Here is a 16,537-nt window from a genome sequence, read left to right on the forward strand (position 1 = left end):
AGAAAAGCCAAACCCAGCCAGCGTGTCAGCAGTGCATCTGAGGTGGATCTTGGAAGGATCCTGGGCCAGCTGAGGTCTCCCGAGAGTGTGGGAGGTGACAGAGCTCCGAGGTGCAGGGCTGAGTGATGCTGCCAGGAACTAGGGGGGCAGCAGGGTACGCCTGGGGCTGAGAGGTGGTTGGTGGCCGCCAGCCAGGTATTTCCTAGTGTCAGGCCAGGGATAGCTACCTGTGGGGAGTGTGTCTAGCCCTCAGGGCCCTTCCAGTGGGTTTTGGGGATGGACCAGGAATTTGGTGGGAGATGAGACTCATTTGGCATCTTGTTTTGGTAGAAAAAATGTGTTCTGTAAGTCAGGGGAGCCCTGCATCTTTGGCTGGCGGTCAGTCTCCGGGGCAGAGGCACAGCAGGGCTGTCAGCGTTAGCTTACTCTAGGGAGAGTTAATCTCTTCAAGTTGAAAATTGAGTCACGGATGAAGCTGATCAGTAACATGAAGAAACCCCCAGAGGCGGCAGATTTATTGACACATCTATCCAAGTGTCAGGTATAAAAGATGCTCGTTCTTGCCACAAGGGCTTGGGTTTTAAGTGGGATTTGAATGTGACTTGTGAAGGCTGTTGAATGGCTGAGCTGCTAAAGTCAGACAGTTGCCCAACACAACCAGAAGGCATCTGGATCACCTCTCCTGGGCCTTTGCCTTCTCTTAGGAGGAGTCCATTTGCTTCTCACAGTTGTCTAGAAGGTAGGCACTCCAGCCTGGGCGACAAACAAAAAAAAAACCACATTGACTAGCAGACTAGCAGTGGTAAAAGTGAACCTCTGTGTCTCGTGCCTGAACTTAGGGGGAAAGCTTTTAGTCTTTCGCCCTTAAGTATGATGATAACTGTGGGTTTTTCACAAATACCTTTTATAATGTTGAGGCAAATCCCCTAGTTTCATAGTTTTCTCTGTTTTAATGATGAAATGTTAGAATTTCTTAGATGCTTTTTCTGTGTCAGCTTGAATGACTGTTTTTTTCCCTTTGTTCTACTAATGCGGGACATTACGTTAATTGATTTTCTTATGTTGAACCACCCCCTGCATTCCTGGGATGAATCCCTGCATTCCTGGGATGAATCCCTCCCATCCCCTCAGCTGCAGCACCTGATTAGAGCCTTCTTCCTTGGCAATAATCGTTGTTTCAGTGATTGGCTTTTTCTGTGAGGTGAGCAGCGGGCCCTAGATGGAACCCCTGGTGTTTTAGTAACACCCGGATGGCCAGTAGCCTCCAGAAGCTGGAGGAGTCAAGGAAGGATCCCCCTACGAGGATTCAACAGTTTGATTCCTGACTTTGAGCCTCCAGAACTATGAAAGAATAATTTCTGTTTTGACAGAGTTTCACTTCATCACCCAGGCTGCAGTGCAGTGGCATGATCTGGGCTCACTGCAACCTCTGCCTCCTGGGTTCAAGTGATTCTCATGCCTCAGCCTCCTGAGTAGCTGGGATAACAGGCATGCGCCACCATGCCTGGCTAATTTTTTTATTTTTAGTAGAGATGGGGTTTTACCATGTTGGCCAGGATGGTCTGGATCTCTTGACCTCATGATCTGCCCGCCTCAGCCTCCCAAAGTGCTGAGATTGCAGGTGTGAGCCCCCACCTGTGGCCTTGGGAGAGGATTTTTTTTTTTTTTTTTGAGATGGAGTTTTGCTCTTGTTGCCCAGGCTGGAGTGCAATGGCACGATCTTGGTTCACGGCAACGTCTGTCTCCTGGGTTCAAGCCATTCTCCTGCCTCAGCCTCTGGAGTAGCTGGGATTACAGGCATGCACCACCACGCCCAGCTAATTTTGTATTTTTAGTAGAGACAGGGTTTCTCCATGTTGCTCAGGCTGGTCTCGAACTCCGGACCTCAGGTGATCCGCCCACCTCGGCCTCCCAAAGTGCTGGGATTACAGGCATGAGCCACCGCGCCCGGCCTGGAGATGATGTTTTTTTTGAGACAGAGTTTCCCTCTCTCAACCAGGCTGGAGTGCAGTGGCATGATCTCAGCTCACTGGAAGCTCTGTCTTCCGGGTTCACACCATTCTCCTGCCTCAGCCTCCCGAGTAGCTGGGACTACAGGCGCCCACCATCAAGCCTGGCTAATTTTTTCTATTTTTCAGTAGAGACAGGGTTTCACCATGTTAGCCAGGATGGTCTCGATCTCCTGACCTCGTGATCCGCCCACCTCAGCCTCCCAAAGTGCTGGGATGACAGGCATGAGCCACTGCGCCCGGCTGGGAGATGATCTTAAGAAACAGTGACAAGGGAGTAGGATGGGGAAAATAGTCACCAAAGGGCATTGTTATTAAGTAAATTACTGCTACGGGTAACTGGGTCTTAATCCTGTCAGGGAATTCTGGGAGACAGGATAGAACACAGGTGTTATCTGCTGCCGCTTAATGAACCACCCCATACTTAAGATTTTTTTGTTTTTTTGTTTTTTTTTTACTGTAGGAAATGTCCCTGAGTCATAACTTGTGGTGTAAAACTCTCATTAATTGTTTGTTACGTCTCTTGGTTCTGGTGATTGCCTCGGCTCAGCTAGATGGTGCGGGCCTCGGGTCTTTCTTGTGGTTACCGTCAGATGGAGGGTGGGGATGGAGACCACAAGTGAAGACCACTCCCATGTCTGATGGCCAATGCTGTCTGTCTGTCAGCTGAGACCTCAGTGGGGCTTTCAGGTAGTCTCTACGTGTGGCCTGGCCCTCCTCACAGGATGGTGACAGGGTTCCAAGAGTGAGTTTTCCAGAGAGAAGGTGGACACTGCTCATGACCTAGTTTTGAAGTTCACACAGCGTCACTTCTGTTGCATTCCTTTTCTTTTTTCTTTTCTTTTCTTTCCTTTCCTTTTCTCTTCTCTTCCTTTCCTTTCTCTTTCTTTTTTTTTTTTTTTTTGACAGAGTCTTGCTCTGTCACCCAGGCTGGAGTACAGTGGCGCGATCTTGGCTCACTGCAAGCTCCGCCTCCCAGCTTCACGCCATTCTCCTGCCTCAGCCTGCTGAGTAGCTGGGACTACAGGCGCCCGCCACCACGCCCGGCTAATTTTTTGTACTTTTAGTAGAGACAGAGTTTCATTGCGTTAGCTAGGATGGTCTCGATCTCCTGACCTTGTGATCCGCCCGCCTTGGCCTCCCAAAGTGCTGGGATTACAGGTGTGAGCCACTGCACCCGGCTCGCCCTTCTTTTCTTTTCTTTTTTCTTTTCTTTTCTTTTCTTTTCTTTCTTTCTTTCTTTCTTTCTTTCTTTCTTTCTCTTTCTTTCTTTCTTTCTTTCTCTCTCTCTCGCTCCCTTTCTTTCCTCCTTTCCTCCTTCCTTCTTTTCTTTCTTTCTTTCCTTCTTTCTTTCTTTCTTTCCTTCTTTCTTTCTCTTTCTCTCTTTCTCTCTTTCTTCCCCCCCTTCTCTCTCTTTCTTTCTTTTCTTTTCTTTGCTTCTTCTTTCTCTTTCTTTTACTCTTTCTTTTGCTTTTTCTTTCGAGACGGTCTCACTCTTCCAGAAATAAACCCAAACAATTATGGCCAATTGATTCTCCACAAAGGGGCCAAGGACCATCTCTTCAAGGACAAAGGGGCAAAAGAACAGCCACTTTAATCAACGGTATTGGTAAAATTGTATACCCACATGCAGAACACTGGATTCTTATCTTACACAGTATACAAAAATCAACTTCCTTTGTTTCTTTATTTAAAGGTTTTATTTTACAATTTATTTTAAAAGACAGGGTCTCTGTTGCCCAGGCTGAAATGCAGTGATGCAATCTTGGCTCACTGCAGCCTCGACTTCCCAGGCTCAGGAAGTCCTCCCACCTCAGCCTCCCAAGTAGTTGGGACTACAGGCATGCTCCATCATGCCTGGCTGATTTTTGTATTTTTTATAAAGACAGGGTCTCACCATGTTACCCAGGCTGGTCTCAAACTCCTGAGCTCAAATGATCTACGAGCGTCAGCCTCCCAAAGTGCTGGGATTACAGGGGTGCACCATTGCACCCGACCGCATTCCATTTCTTTGTGTTTTTTTGTTTTTCTGAGACAAAGTCTCACTCTGACGCCCAGGCTGGAGTGCAGTGGCGTGATCTCGGTTCACTGCAACCTCTGCCTCCCGGGTTCAAGCGATTCTTGTGCCTCAGCCTCCTGAGTAGCTGGGACTACAGGCATGTACCACCACGCCCTGCTAATTTTTGTATTTTTGGTAGAGACAGGGTCTCACCATGTTGGCCAGGCTGGTCTTGGACTCCTAACCTCAAGTGATCTGCCTGTCTGGGCCTCCCAAAGTGCTGGGATTACAGGCATGAGCCACTGTGCCCACCAGCCACATTCCATGTCTTTGGAGCCTGTCACTAAGACCAGCCCTTACCGAGTGTAACATTGGAGTCTACCTTTTGATGGGAGGAGAGTCAAGGTCCAAGACCAGTCTCAGAGTGTCTACCCCCAGATTTTGTTATGGGAGAGAGAAATAAACTCTTCTCTTGTATAAATCACTGGGATTTTTTTTTCTTAATAGATTGAGAATCTAATCCTGGTACCCCATCTTCTCTCCGTCCTGAGAAAGCTTTGCCTGCTCTCCTTACTCTTGTCATCATCGACCTCTTCACCTTAAGTGGGTTCCATTAGAATTTTTATAAGAGCAGGAAGACTTTCCTTTTAAGTGGCGCCTTCTTTCAGCCCAGCAGCCCAAAGCCCATAGACAGCAAAGATAAGCAGCAAATCTTTTGCTCTGAGAGGCAGGGGTGAGAGAAAGTCAGAAGAAAATCAAACCAAGAGCCACCTGTGTACTGTAAGTCCAGTGAAATACTTAGACGTGTCATATGTTGTTTAACATCTGCTAGGACTCAACATTCCCTGAGGGCACAACCTGGTTCAGTGCAGTGGAATCCTCAGCACTTACAGGAGCGGGCGAGCGAAGAAATGACTACGCCCTTATCGGTGCACACAGATACTCTAAAACCTATTTTACTTATGGCTGGCCATAGTGGCTCATGCCTGTAATCTCAGTGCTTTGGGAGGCTGAGGCAGGAGGACCGCTTGAGGCCAGACGTTTGAGACTAGCCTTAGCAACACTGCAAGATCCCATCTCTACAAAAAATAAAAAATTAGCCAGGCGTGGTGGCATGTGACTGTAGTCCCAGCTACTTGAGAGGCTGAAGCAGAAGGATCACTTGAGCCCAGGAGTTTGAGACCGGCCTGGGCAACATAGTAGACCCTGTCTGTACAAAAAATTAAATAAAAAAAAAATTAGCCAGGCACGGTGGTGCATACCTGTGATCCCAGCTACTCGGGAGGCCAAGACGGTAGGATTGCTTGAGCCCAGGAGCTTGAGGCTGCAATAAACCATGACTGTGCCACTGCACTCCAGCCTGGCTGACAGAGCAAGACTTTGTCTCAAAAAAGAAAAAGAATAAGAAAAGCAAAAAAGAAAAACCCCAAAGACAAAACACTACAAGAGGCAGAAAAAGAGTGGGAGACAAAAATAGAAACAAAGGCAACAAATAGAAAACAGTAAAAACAAAAAAAGGCAGCTATTAATCCAATTATATCAACATCCCTTTGCATATCAATGGTCCAAATGAACCAGCTGAAAGAGATTGTCAGAGAAGAGCAAGAAACAAGACGTAACTATATGTTGCTTACAAGAACTACACTTTAAAGACGTATGTATTAAAAGCGAATGGATAAAGAAAGATCTACTATGCCAACACTAATCAAAAGAAAGCAGGAGTCTCTATATTAATTTCAGAAAGTACAGGCTTCAGAGCAAGGAAAAGTCATCAGGAATAGGCCAGGCACAGTGGCTCACACTTGTAATCCCAGCACTTTGGGAGGCCAAGGCGGACAGATCACCTGAGGCCAGGAGTTTGAGACCAGCCTGGCCAACATGACGATACCCTGTCTTCACTGAAATACAAAAATGAGCAGGGCGTGATGGTAATCCCAGCCTGTAATCCCAGCTACTCTGCAGGCTAAGGCATAGGAATCACTTGAGCGTGGGAGGCAGAGGTTGCACTGAGCCGAGATCCCTGCACTCCAGCCTGGTTGACAGAGACCCTGTTTCAAAAAGAAAAGAAAAAAGAAAAGAAAAGAAAAAGAAAAGTCATCCAGGATAAGGACAGGGCATTACATAATGATTAAGGAGTCAATACTCAAAGAAGACATAACGGTCCTTAACATGTATGATCCTAGCAAGAGAACATCAAAATATGTGAGGGAAAAAGCGATAGCACTGCAAGGAGAAACTATTACAGTTGGCAACTTCAGTGTTCCTCTATCAGAAATTGACAGATCCAGCAGGCAAAAATCCGTAACTCAGTAACACCCTCTATAACTGGATATAATGGAAACCTATAGACTATTTCATACAATGACAGCAGAAATAAAAAGAAAAACACTTTGGTTTTTCCCATATCTTAGGCTGGTGAGCAGTGGCACGATCACAGCTCACTGCAGCCTTGAACTCCTGGGCTCAGGAGATCCTCCCGCCTGAGCATCCTTTCTAGTTGGGACTACAGGTGTGCACCCGGCCAATTTTCTTTCTTTTTTAAAAATTTTTTTCATCATGGAGCTCAAAATGTCATAATTTTTTTAAATTTACTTTTCTGTAGAGATGGGATCTTGCTATGTTGCCCAGGCTAGTCTTGAACTCCTGGCCTCGAGCAATCCTCCTACTTCGGCCTCCCAAAGTTCTAGGATTACAGGTGTGAGCCTGAGTCACCATGCCCAACCACAAATTTTTTTTTATTTTTTGAGATGGAGTTTCGCTTTTGTTGCCCAGGCTGGAGTGTAATGGCACCATCTCAGCTCACTGCAACCTCCACCTCCCGGGTTCAAGAGATTGTCCTGCCTCAGCCTCCCGAGTAGCTGGGATTACAGGCATGCGCCACCATGCCTGGCTAATTTTGTATTTTTAGTAGAGATGGGGTTTCTCCATGTTGGTGAGGCTGGTCTCCAACTCCCGACCTCAGGTGATCCGCCCACCTTGGCCCCCGAAAGTGCTGGGATTACAGGCGTGAGCCACCAAGCCTGGCCCAAATAAAATGTGGTGTTTTTTTGTTTGTTTGTTTGTTTGAGATAGAGTCTTGCTGTGTAGCCCAGGCTGGAGTGCAGTGGCACGATCTCAGTTCACTGCAACCTCCGCCTCCTGGGTTCAAGCGATTCTCCTGCCTCAGCCTCCCAAGTAGCTGGGACCACAGGTGCGTGCCAACATGCCCAGCTAACTTTTTGTATTTTTAGTAGAGATGGGGTTTTACCATGTTAGCCAGGATAGTCTCGATCTCCTGACCTCGTGATCTGCCCGCCTTCGCCTCCCAAAGTGCTGGGATTACAGGCGTGAGCCACCATGCCCAGCCTATAGATACTTTAAAAAACATTTTATTTGTCACGGGTGCCAGGTGAGCGACCACGCCTGGCAATGATGAGTTTTATCTGGGCTGTTATACATCTGAGAAACATCCAGGGATGGCGCCCAAGAGGCATTTGGAGCTCAGAGAAGAGGTCAAATGTGGACTTGGTGGGGTTGGGGAGGCTCTTGGGGCTGTGGGAGTGGTTCCTGAACTGTGATCCCCACTGTCCCCCAACTTACATACCCAGAACAGCCAGGCTTGGGTAATAGTAGGATCTCTCACCCTCAAAGGGCCAAACTGGGCAGAACTCAGGGCTTCCTTTTTTTTTTTTTTTTTTTTTTGAGATGGAGTCTTGCTCTGTTGCCCAGGCTGGAGTACAGTGGCACAATCTTGGCTCACCGCAACCTCTGCCTCCCGGGTTCAAGCGAGTCTCCTGCCTCAGCCTCCCAAGTAGCTGAAATTACAGGTTCGTGCTACCATGCCTGGCTAATTTTTTGTATTTTTTTTAGTAGAAATGGGATTTCGCCATGTTAGCCAGGCTGGTCTCGAACTCCTAACATCAGGTGGTCCTCCTGCCTGGGCCTCCCAAAGTGCTGGGATTACAGGCATGAGCCACCGCGCCCAGCCAGGGCTTCCTTTTTAGGATCCAAAGTTAGGGACAAGCTCGGGCCACCCTGGCAGGTCTCTTAGCCCTGGAAGGATCTGACTGACCATAATTAATGAGTCTTTTCACTCTAGTGACACCAAGATATTCCAGGTCCCAGCTTGGTAGTGCCAGGAGCCAGCAAAGAGTCCACTCAGTGGAGCTCAGGGACCAGCAAGGACGGGCACAGACAGGGGCAGAGGTCATCAAGAGAGCAGGCATGGCTTAATAGCCATCCTAGGGATGTGAAGGGTGTGTCATTGTGGGTTCAACATGCATTTCCCTAATGACAAATAAAGTTGAGCATCTTTCAGGAGCTGTGAGCCGTTTGTATACCTTATTTGGGGAAAAGTCTTTTAGGATCCCTTGCCCATTTTTAAATTGGGTTGTTTGTGTTCTAGTATTGAATTCTGTGAGTTCTTGTGTATTCTGGATATGAAACTCTCACCAGATTTATTATTTGCAAATATTTTCTTCCATTCTGTAGGTTGTCTTTTCACTTTCTTGAAAGTGTCCTTTGATGAGCAAAAGTTTTAATTTTGATAAAATACAATTTATCCTTTTATTGCTTGTATGTTCAGTATCATATCAAAGGTTCCATTGCCAAATACAAGGCATGAAAATGTACCCCTACATTTTTTATTTTTATTTAATTATTGTTATTTGTTTGTTGGTTGTTTCTGGTTTTTATTCTTTGAGACAAGATCTTGCTCTGTGGCCCAGCCTGGAGTGTAGTGATGTGATCTCTGCTCACTGCAGACTTGACTTCTTGGGCTCAAGTGATTCTCCTGCCTGGACTTTCCAAAGTGCTGGGATTACAGGCGTGAGCCGCCACACTCAGCCATTTTTTTTTCTTTATCAAGATTTTTTTGGCCATTCTAGATCATATGCAATTCCATATGAATTTTGAAATCAGCTGGTGAATCCCTTTAATGAATATTTTATTTCAGTTACTATACTTTTTCTTTTCTTTTCCTTTCTTTTCTTTCTTTTTTTTTTTTTTTTTTTTAGGGGGGAGTTTCCCTTTTTTTCCCAGGCTGGGGTGCAATGGCTGATCTCGGCTCACCACAACCTCCGCCTCCTGGGTTCGCCACCATGCCTGGCTAATTTTGTATTTTTAGTAGAGATGGGGTTTCACCATGTTGGTTAGGCTGGTCTCGAACTCCTGACCTCAGGTGACCCACCTGCTTCAGCCTCCAAAAGTGCTGGGATTACAGGTGTGAGCCACTGCACCCGGCTATTTTAGTTACTATACTTTTCAACTTCATAATTTCCATTTGTTTTTTCTTTATAATTTCGATTTTTTTTTTTTTTGATTCGGAGTCTTGCCCTGTCGCCCAGGTTGGAGTGCAATGGTGCCATCTCAGCTCACTGCAACCTCTACCTCCCAGGTTCAAGGGATTCTCCTGCCTCAGCCTCCTGAGTAGCTGGGATTATAGGCATGCACCACTATACCCGGTTAATTTTTTTTTTTTTTTAATCTTTAGTAGAGACAGGGTTTCACCATGTTGGCCAGGGTAGTCTCGAACTCCTGACCTCGTGATCCACCCGCCTTGGCCTCCCAAAGTGCTGGGATTACAGGCGTGAGCCACCGTGCCTGGCAATTTCTATCTTTTTATTGGTATTCTCTATTTGATGAAACACCATCATCATACATTCCTTTATTTAGTCACAGTTTCCTTTGGTTTTATGAACATGTGTATAATGGCTACTTTAAAGTCTTTTTCTGATAAATCAACATGTGCCCTCTCACAGGCAGTTTCCTTTGCCTGCATTTCCCCCGATCTATGGGTCATGCTTTCCTGTTTTTTAAATTTTTTGCATGCTTCATATTTTTTTGTTGTTGGAAACAGGACATTTAAATAATGCATTGTAGCAATTCTGGGTATGAGTCTCCCCTGTCCTGGGCTTGTTATTATTTTCTTGTTTATTTGTTTAGTGACTGGCTGGATTATTTTAGTGAAGTCTGTTTCTTCCCTACGATGTTCAGCTTCTAAGGTCGTTCTCAGGGGGCCCAGCTTTGAGTATACCTGCAATTACCCTGGGATGACAGTGGTTTTGGAAGGCTCTCTTCCTCTTTCCCTGACCATAACTCAGCTGTTAAGCTATGCAAATTTTCTTTTCCTTTTTCTTTCTTTCTTCTTTTTTTTTTTTTTTTTTGGAGATGGAGTCTCACTCTGTCGCCCAGGCTGGAGTGCAGTGGCACAATCTCGGCTCACTGCAACCTTTGCCTCCCGGGTCCAAGCATTCCTCTGCCTCAGCCTCCCAAGTAGCTGGGATTACAGGCACCTGCCACCACCCTGGCTAATTTTTGTATTTTTTGTTTTTTAGTAGAGACGGGGTTTGACCATCTTGGCCAGGCTGGTCTTGGACTCCTGACCTCGTGATCCACCCACCTCAGCCTCCCAAAGTGTTGAGATTTTAGGCGTGAGCCACTACACCCAGCCCTTCTTTTTCTTAATCCTTGCTTGGTTGAAATAAGCTCTGCAAGTTGCCAATGGATTGCTTTATAATTTCCTATAATGCCCGGCTCTACACACTGATCCTATCAAGTTTGGCTCCTTGGAAGGAATAGTGTGTGAGGTCCATGTCTGCTATTTGTTCTGACATCAGGAGGGCTCCCTCTGCTGGTGCTATTCCCTGTTCTCTCCTGTAAACTAGCAGCCTAGAGTTCAGCTTGTGTCTTGAATCTTCTCCCAATTATCTCTCATCATAATCTCTACTATTCTCAAAAGCACCTTTTGGGCCAGGTGCGGTGGCTCATACCTGTAATCCCAGTACTTTGGGAGGCTGAGGTGGGCGGATCACCTGAGGTCGGGAGTTCAAGACCAGCCTGGTCAACATGGTGAAACCCCGTCTCTACTAAAAATAAAATAAAATAAAAACATTAGCTGGGTGTGGTGGTGGCACCTGTAATCCCAGCTACTCGGGAGGCCGAGGCAGGAGAATTGCTTGAACCCAGGAGGTGGAGATTGCAGTGAGCGGAGATCACATCACTGTACTCTTAAACAAACCTAACCAAAATCAAAACAAAAGCAACTTTTGCCTTGAATTCCTTCATTCTCTGTAGCAAATGAGGTCAGTTGCTTTGGGAAGAGATTAGGAAGTCTCTTTTTTATGGCCTGTTTCTTCATTAGGCAAAAATCTCTCTGAGCCAGGGCCCTGGAGCTGGGGGTGGAGACTTTGGAAAGCTTCTCTCTGAGTGACACCCTGTGCTAGGGGCTGAGGACTTGGTGGGAGTGGGGACAATGGCCGAGGTCCTCAAAGTTTGCCTCTCCTGTTGTCGAGCCACTTCCACATGAGCCAGGGCCGGAGTGATCAGGACCCCAGCACTCGCAGCACACTGCACCCAAGGCAGAGTCTCTGTTCCTTGAGGGGGCTGGGTGCAAGAAGGGGGCCCCCAATTCTTGGCTACACTCAACCAGGACTTAGTCTCAGCAACAGGTGGCTGGGGGTAGAATAGGAAATTGATGTCCTGTTCTTCCTGGGAGGAAAGCCCTCCTTCTGGGAGCTAGGGGCAGAGGGAGCCCTGTTTCCTTGGTCTGGAGGCAGCAGGGGACCCCATGTTCTTGCCTGCAGCTGTCCAGAGTGGAGTCTCAGCCTCACTGAGCTGAGAGGAAGGGCAAGAGGGGCCATGATCTCAGTGCAAACACCATGGCCTCACCTTTTTAAACCAAATATTCATAGATGTTCATGAATCCATGTTTCTTCATTTCCGTTTTCTTTTTTTTTTTTCCAGACAAAGTCTCGCTCTCAGATGCAGGAGTATGATGGTGTGTGATCATAGCTCACTGTCACCTTGAAATCCAGGATTCAAACGATCCTCCCACCTCAGCCTCCTGAGTAGCTGGGATTACAGGTGTGAGCCACCATGCCTGGCCTATTTTTGTTGTTGTTTATTTTTGTAGAGATGGGGGTCTCACTATGTTGTCCAGGCTGGTCTTGAACTCCTGGGTTCAAGCATTCCTCCTGCTTCAGCTTCCCAAAGTGCTGGGATTACAGGTGTGAGCCACCATGCCTGGCCTGTTTCTTCATTTTCTTTTTTTTTTTTTTTTTTTTTTTTTTTTTTTTTTTTTTTTTTTTTTTCTGAAACAGAGTCTCCCTCTGTCACCCAGGCTGGAGTGCAGTGGCACGATCTCTGCTCACTGCAATCTCCACCTCCCAGATTCAAGTGATTCTCCTCCCAAATAGCTGGGACTACAGGCATGCACCACCATGCCTGGCCAATTTTTGTATTTTTAGTAGACACGGGGAGGCGGAGGTTGCAGTGAGCTGAGATCATGCCACTGCACTCTAGTGCAGGCAACAGAAGCAAAACTCTGTCTCAAAAAAAATTTTTTTTCAGGGAGTTCTCTCAGGTGTTTCAGCCAATCTCTGATGATAAAAAGTTCCCCAGTCAGCCTCTTTGGAGTGTACCAGGGTCTAGTAGTCTAGTCCAGTCTAATAATTACAGAACTCAAACTGCATTGAAATTGCAGTTTCCATTCCATCTCATGATCCTTAACATAATCACACCAGCAAAGTCCCTCTTGTCATATAAGGGAACATTCCAAGTTCTTGGGATCAGGACCTGGATGTCTTCAGGGCCATTACTCAGCTGATCACAGGGGGTTAGGGTTTCAGCACTGAGACAGTGGCTGGGTCTGCCCTGGCCTGGTGTGGCCTGTGGCCAGTGATGAGTTTTCCTCCTGTGAGCAGCTTTTGAGGGACCTCCATAAACCAAAACCAAAATCCTAAGCCCCTTAACTATCCGAATGGACTCCTTCTCTCGGCAAGGGCATTCCAAAGTTAACCTGAAAATGAGACCAGGCGCGGTGGCTCACGCTTGTAATCTCAGCACTTTGGGAGGCCGAGGCGGGCGGATCACGAGGTCAGGAGATCGAGACCACGGTGAAACCCCCGTCTCTACTAAAAATACAAAAAAAAAAAAAAAAAAAAATTAGCCGGGTGTGGTGGTGGGCACCTGTAGTCCCAGCTACTCGGAGAGGCTGAGGCAGGAGAATGGCGTGAACCCGGGAGGCGGAGCTTGCAGTGAGCCGAGATTGCGCCACTGCACTCCAGCCTGGGCGACAGAGCGAGACTCCGTCTCAAAAAAAAAAAAAAAAAAAAAAAAAAAACAAACCTGAAAATGAGTTCAGGATATGATGGGAAGGGGGAGCTCGACATGCCTCGTTATAACCTCCTCACTTTTGGAATTACTGATAGAACAGACTCTTTAAGTCCGATAAGAAACATTTGCACTCTATTCTCTCTGAAGCCAGCTACCTGGAGGCTTCATCTGCATAATTAAATCTTGGTTTCCAAAACTCCTTATTTTGTTTTTTTTGTTTTTTTTTTTGAGATGGGGTTTCGCTTTTGTTGCCCAGGCTGGGGTATAATGGTGTGATCTCGGCTCACTGCAACCTCCACCTCCTAGGTTCAAGCAGTTCTCCTGCCTCAGCTTCCCAAGTAGCTGGGATTACAGCTGTACACCACCACTCCTGGCTAATTTTGTATACATATTTTTGGAGACGGAGTTTCACTCTTGTCGCCCAGGCTGGAGTGCAGTGGCATGATCTTGGCTCACTGCAACTTCCGTCTCCTGGGTTCAAGTGATTCTCCTGCCTCAGCCTCCCAAGTAGCTGGGATTATAGGCACTCGCCCACCACGCCTAGCTAATTTTTTATTTTTAGTGGAGGCTGGGTTTCACTGTGTTGGCCAGGCTGGTCTCAAACTCCTAACCTCAGGTGATCCACCCACCTCGGCCTCCCAGAGTGCTGTGATTACAGGTGTGAGTCACCATGCCCAGCCTAATTTTGTATTTTTGGTAGAGACAGGGTTTCACCATGTTGGTCAGGCTGGTCTCGAACTCCTGGCCTCAAGTGATCTGCCTGCCTTGACCTCCCAAAGTGCTGGGATTACAGGCGTGAGCCACCGCGCCTGGCCCAAGCCTCCAGCTTCTGATGGCCCCTCGTTCCAGGCCCCGGCGTCTGCCTCATTTGGGGTGCTGCATTCTTCAAGGGTCCTCTCAGTCAAGTCCCATTTGTGGGGTCCTCTCTGGTCTCCCGGAATCAGGGCAGATTTACCCTCCAACAAAGCTTTGCTGCTTACCTCACTCCACTCCCTGAGCTCGCTGTACAGTAGGCAGCCCAGGCTCCCAGCTCTGGCCTGAGCCACCTTGGGCAGGAATCCTCTGGGTTGAGGCCATGTGGCGAAGGAGTTGTAGGCATGGTTTGGCCCTCAGGCCTGCCTGGGTTTGAAACCCAGCCCTGCCACCTACTATTGGTCACTTACCTCTTTGTAAAGGACTTGGCAGAAAATAAGTACTTCTAAAACACATAAAAATAAACCAGGCGTCTGTCCCACCGCCCCAGGGGACATACATTCAGCTTCATAAGGGGAAGTCCTCTTCCCCTCATATGGCTGGAAGCACCTCAAAACTAGGCGGGGGCAGATCCCAACCCCTCCATTGCATCATTCTTCTTTTTTTTTTTGAGACAGAGTCTCGCTGTCGCCCAGACTGGAGTGCAGTGGCGCGATCTTGGCTCACTGCAGGCTCCGCCCCCCGGGGTTCACACCATTCTCCTGCCTCAGCCTCCCGAGTAGCTGGGAATACAGGCGCCCGCCACCTCACCCGGCTAATTTTTTGTATTTTTAGTAGAGACGGGATTTCACTGTGTTAGCCAGGATGGTCTCGATCTCCTGACCTCGTGATCCGCCCGCCTCGGCCTCCCAAAGTGCTGGGATTACAGGCGTGAGCCACCGCGCCCAGCCCAATGCATCATTCTGAGGCTTTGAAACCTCAGCTGCAACAGAGCCGGAAAGAGGGGCCTTATAACATCCTGTCACCCTGGGGGTTGGGGGCAGCCAGAAGGCAGGGGTCTTTGAGTAGAGGGCAGCGTGGAGAAGCCCTGGAGTGGAGCTAGGTGAGGCCAGGGCCAGTTCCATCCTACCTGGTTGGCTCAGGGACTCCAGAGTGGGCGGTGGGCAGCTGTCATCTTCTCTTCCTTTCTCTCAACTATTTTTTTTTTTTGAGCTGGAGTCTTGATGTGTCACCCAGGCTAGAGTGCAATGGTGCAATCTTGGCTCACTGCAACTTCCATCTCCCAGGTTCAAGTGATTCTTCTATTATTGGCCAGAAGGTCAGGGTGTGTTCATAGAATGACGGGTCCATGTCGAAAGGATAAGGAGACAGCTTGAAGGAAACCCCACTGGCCCAATCAGGGGCATTTTAAGCATCAAAATAAATATGATAGTAATGGATTATAATCCAGTGGCTAAAATATGAAACCATGAGTCCATATTAATATAAATGAAGGAAGAAAAACTTCTTTATGGGAAAAAAAAATGTGACTTCACACTGATTCATCCAGTGTCCATGCAACACCGCAGGGCTCTGCCTAGTTTTCCTTCCACGTCTGTGTCTCCCTTCTTTCCCAGGGAGAACCCTGGTTCCAAACAATATAGCTGTGCCTGTCCATTTGTGCTCTATCCTGCAACACTGGCAAAACAGTTTCAGAATTGCTACACTGATAACACTGCTCATAACAAACCCACTAAGGAAAGGTAGAGATTTATTTACAGTTCTCTTTTTTTTTTTTCTGAGAGGGAGACTCGCTCTGTCACCCAGGCTGGAGTGCAATGGTGCAGTCTCAGGCAGGAGGATTGCTTGAGTCCAGGAATTCAAGACCAGCCTTGGTAACATGGTGAAAACCCATCTCTACTAAAAATACAAATAATTAGCCAGACATGGTGGTGGGCACCTGTAGTCCGAGCTACTCTGGAGGCTGAGGTGGGAGGATTGCTTTGAGCCTGGATGGATCCTCAGCTCACTGCAACCTCTGCCTTCCAGGTTCAAGCGATTCTTGTGCCTTAGCCTTCCCAGTAGCTGGGATTCCAGGCACGTGCCACCACACCAGGCTAATTTTTTGTATTTTTAGTAGAGATGAGGCTTCACCATGTTGGCCAGGCTGATCTCGAACTCCTGAACTCCAGCGATCCGCCCATCTTGGCCTCCCAAAGTGCTGGGATTATAGGCATGAGCCATTGCACCTGGCCTACAAGTCTTGTTGACCTTAGGACCAGAAGAGGTACCTTCTGAGCTGGGCTTTGATGGATGAATAGGAATCTCCTGGGAGCAGAAAGAGGAGAACACCAGGCAGAGGAACCACATGTGCAAAAGTCTGGAGTTGAAATGAGAGTTTGGTGTGGCCCCTTGCTGTGGCTGAAGCCCTAGGTTTGTTTAGAGTGAAGGGGATGACAAAGGATGAGAATGGGGGCTGTTTGTAGGGGCAGGTGGAGGTGGTGGATTGCAAGGGCCTTGAATGCCAGGTGAGGATCTTGGGATTGAAGGAGCAGGAGGCAGGGCATCACAAGAGGCATCAGGGTTTAGGAAAAGATGGAGAGTCACTGGCAAATTGGTGAAGGGGGGCCAGCATCTGGTGCCATGAGACTCAGTGCCTGAGCCAGCAGGATGGCTTTGGCACTTCTCCAGGCACCTCACTTTTACGGATGATAAAACATGGGCACAAGGGGGTCCCACTCCCAGAGCTTCAGGGAGACTCCCC

General features: G+C 47.7%; 1 protein-coding gene across 1 annotated transcript in view; it reads left to right on the forward strand.

The window, feature by feature from the left end:
- Nucleotides 1–11,440: 11,440 nt before the first annotated feature.
- LOC116483178 (GRB2-related adapter protein) overlaps nucleotides 11,441–16,537 on the forward strand; it is a 31,235-nt gene continuing 26,138 nt past the window's right edge. Inside the window, exon 1 of the mRNA XM_032176961.2 lies at nucleotides 11,441–11,850. The gene's annotated coding sequence lies outside the window, so the exon portion shown is untranslated. The remainder of the gene's footprint in view (nucleotides 11,851–16,537) is intronic.

Source organism: Hylobates moloch, unplaced genomic scaffold (genome assembly GCF_009828535.3).
Source record: "Hylobates moloch isolate HMO894 unplaced genomic scaffold, HMol_V3 SCAFFOLD_15, whole genome shotgun sequence".
Classification (NCBI taxonomy): Eukaryota; Metazoa; Chordata; class Mammalia; order Primates; family Hylobatidae; genus Hylobates; species Hylobates moloch.